The sequence below is a fragment of the Pezoporus wallicus genome, unplaced genomic scaffold (genome assembly GCF_028554395.1).
Source record: "Pezoporus wallicus isolate ANWC-B61680 ecotype Strahan unplaced genomic scaffold, APGP_CSIRO_Pwel_v1 contig_6726, whole genome shotgun sequence".
In the NCBI taxonomy this organism is placed as follows: domain Eukaryota; kingdom Metazoa; phylum Chordata; class Aves; order Psittaciformes; family Psittacidae; genus Pezoporus; species Pezoporus wallicus.
Window position 1 is genome coordinate 227,193 of NW_026640296.1, and position 4,057 is coordinate 231,249.

Here is a 4,057-nt window from a genome sequence, read left to right on the forward strand (position 1 = left end):
TTGTTTACCCTGTAAAAAACTCTGTCCTTTTAAACAAATTATTTCTGTGTTCCTCATATTTATCCTTTAAATGTAGGAAATATGTCTACAGTTCATTTACTGTAAACTTGCATCAATGTCCAGTGTCCAATTATAAACTACAAATACTTTCTCATATTTCTAAATAATGTTATGTTTTCTATAAATGTCTCTACATAGTAGAAAGCTGAACAAGGTAAATTGTGTAAATGTGAAATTTCTGTTAGTCAGAATTTAGCAAACCTGTGGTCAGGTTAGTATTCTTGTTTCTTATTCTGCTTAGGAGATTCCTGTTTGAATGTCAACAGCAATACTTTGATGATTATATTCTTTTTGAAGCATCAAACAAACTAAGATCAATACAGTACCTTGCAAAAAGGGCAATAAGGGTTTTTCTTTTCTTACTTTACGGTTGGATATTACTTGGCATTTTCTTAGCAATGACTTCTTTATACTTGTTTCCAAATGTCCTGGGTTCAGCAGTAGCAGTCATTTTTCTCCTTCTTAGTAGCTGGTGCAGTGCTGTGGTTTTGACTTTCGGCCTGGGAGCAGTGCTGGTAACACCAATGTTTTCAGTTGTTGCTAAGACATGTTTAGTCTGACCAAGGACTTTGTGAGTCTCATGGTCTGCCAGGGAGGAGGGGAAGCCTGGAGGAAGCAGAGACGGGGCACCTGACCCAAACTAGCCAAAGAGGTATTCCATACCACAGCATATCATGCCCAGGATGTAAAAGTGGGGGCAGTTACCTGGAAGGGCTAGATCATTGCTCAGGTAGGGCTGGGCGTCAGTCGGCTGGTGGTGAGCGGTTGTATTCTCTTCCTCTGTTTTTTCCCTTCTCATTATTATTATTGGTGGTAGCAGCAGTGGTTTGTGTTATACCTTAGTAACTAAACTGTTCTTATCTCAACCCGTGGGAGTTACATTCTTTTGATTCTCCTCCCCATCCCTCCAGGAGCTGGAGGGAAGGAAGGAGGGGAAGTGAGCAAGGGCTGCATGGCTGAATTGACAGGCTGGGCTTAAACCACTACACCAATGTACAGTAACCTGTGGTTCAGTGTTTGTGTGCTTAATCTCAGAATAATAAAAAAAAAACAAATAGTTCTTCACACCCTCAGCAGAGTTGTTGCACACGATGTTGTTCTTGATGAAGTTTTCTATCAAAATCTTGATTAGGTCTTAGGTTTCAGATGCAATTTTTGTGCATCTCTTTCTCATTAGTCCTGAACCTAATGTTTTTCTAATGTTCAACATCATGTAATCCATTGTTTAGCAAGCATAGGATGACTACATTTGAGTCATGGCTTAAGTAATTTATATATTACTAAAGTTTGCCCACAGCAGTTATACCCTTGAATTTTCAACTGTGTGCAGTAGTTCTTCTCACTGTTAGCCTGGATGTTGTCCTGATGCTTGCTAACCAATTATTCTATTTCTATTCTATAGGTTTCCAGTATTGTGCTGACACTTTCCTTGTACAGACATTGGTACATAGTTTTTCAGTGGTATGCAGTCAGACATACATTGTAAATACAGACAGGTGTTCATCAAAATAAACATTAGAACTTCAGCAAACCAGAAATACTGGCACATTCAAAACAATGGAAAGAATAACAAGATGCATACACTAGTCTCACCACAGATGAGGATGGGGAGAAATTTTTACCACCTGGTATTCAAATCAGTTAATTCCACATCTAACCCTAAACTGTAAGTCTTTATACCATAAGAAGCCCAGTTAATCCAGAAAAAAAAAAAAAAAAAAGAAAGAATACAACAGTGAAAAATATTCCTAGGTTTATCTTCATATCTTCATCTTAGTCCTTAAGTTTAGTACTTCACCTCTCAGGAAAAGAAGAGGCAGAAATACTGTGCTTGTTGCTGAGTATTTGGCAACTTGACAAATGAAAAATAAAAGAACCCACTCACCAGCATTGAGAGATGACTACAGTATATTGCTCTGTCACTTGACAGATGACCTGACCATTGCCATGGGAACCAGCAGGAAGCAAAGTGCCACATGACAGAAAGCTGCTATGGAGTGGTAAAGGCTAATAACATGAAATAAATGAAGGTGTTAAAAGGTCAGGAAAATTCTGGTAGTTCCCGTGTGCATTCTGACTAAGAAAATAGCTTTCAGCCTTCAACAGGCTGTGTTAGAAAGAGCACAGAGATTAAAGGATGAAAAATAACATTTAGAGCTCCCTACCATTAAAACTTCCAGGTTTCTCCTTCATGCATTTCATTAGCATTTAGCAGTAGAATGGAGACTTAAAGGATTGACATGAAATCCTTAAAAAATGCAATAGAAAAAGTAGACTAAAATCAACAGTGGTGTGAAGAATGACTTGAGAAGCTTATGTTTTCACTCTGGAAATCAAAAAATAATTTTATATCCAATAATTTGTATTGATTGTGGAACAGTAATGCCTTACACTATACACCCTGTTGTCTGGTTATGAATACGTGTACCATTTTATTGGGCTTGTGATCTACGTATTGTTTCATTTTCTCCAAGATAACTTTTATTTTGTATCTTTAAGTCGTAAAAGAGGTTGTGATATTATTTGAGCTAACAGTTGCACTTTGCTATCTGCTCTCAACTCTGTCTGGAAGAGTATAAAAGGGCACATGGCATAACAGAGACCTTGAAATAACACCGTTTACAGCTCATTCACCCAGTTGTCACATGTTTTCTTCTTTCAACTGATCATCAGTTGCTCAGAGAATTGGCTCACACGGAATTGCATTTGCTTTTTAAATGAAAACCAGTCCCATTACAGAAGAATTAGTAGATAAATACACAGCATAAATAAATTCTGTTAAATACATTAGAAAGCATTGTAAAGACACTGAAAAAAAAAGAAAAAATAATAAGAAAAAAAAAAATCAGGCCTCTTTTTATCAATCCCTTCATTTTAAGTCAGTTCCCGAGTCTCATGAACCCAAAAGATGTGGCAGAAACTAGGAGGGTAAGAGAATAGGTGTTGTCAGTTTAAATACATCATATGAGAGTATGAAATTTTTAGACAGAGCTACCATTTTATTAAAAAAAAAAAATTCATTGTAAGTAAATTGTAAAATCATAAATTACTTTGTCATATTTACTATTTTTCTTTCAAAATATATTTTGACAGAATTTGAATGCATTTTATTAACATGTTTCATGAATATATTCTCCAAGTTAATGTATAGCACTAAACCAACACAGATTCTGTTCTCAAAAATTCTTCTTTGATTTTTGCTGCTTTTGATATTTTTGGAGGCCTCAGAGAATGTAATTCATCCCACAGTCTTCAGAAACATAATGTGAAAGAAATGTATGTTGCATTGAAAATCATTTTTTTGTACAGTAACTACTGAAAACATAAAAAAAACCAAAACTTTATCTGCTATCCACTGAGCAGTTTATACTGAAAAAGATAACCAGTTACAGAATGTAACTTGCAGGCACGTTATTTTAGCCATTTTACCAGGCTGCCTTTCTAAGGTAGTAATTTTAAACTCAGTCCAGTGAAACGTGTAGCCTGTTGTCTGTGTAAATCTGTATGTTAAAGTTGCACCAGATTTTACAGGTAGGACCTCAGTGGTATTTTACAATGAGAGCAAAAAATACCCATTGCAGTGATTGCAATATGGGGTGTCTCTGCAGTTAAAAATCCAATTTTGTTTGTTTGTTTGATTTTGTCCCTTATTAATGCAAGCTGAAATAACGGCGGTTATTTTACATGACAATATTTTTTTAATATTTCACTTGGTGATATCTAAACAAATTCATTTTTGTCTCAGCGATGTGTTTATCTCTGTTAAACTTCTGTGCATTAATGGAAGTGTGGTTTGTACGCAAAATCTCTTAATTTCTATTGGGCTACATTCACTTCCCCTTATACCTAAATACATCTGCCAACACACAATGTAGTCATGAGTAGCTTGTGCTATATCTCAAGCTCATTTTCCCCACAGAGATGTTTTTCTAGAGAGCCCTAATCACAAAAGAGAGCATGACTGAAGTTTTTGCACCACAAATCTCGTTATTCTCAT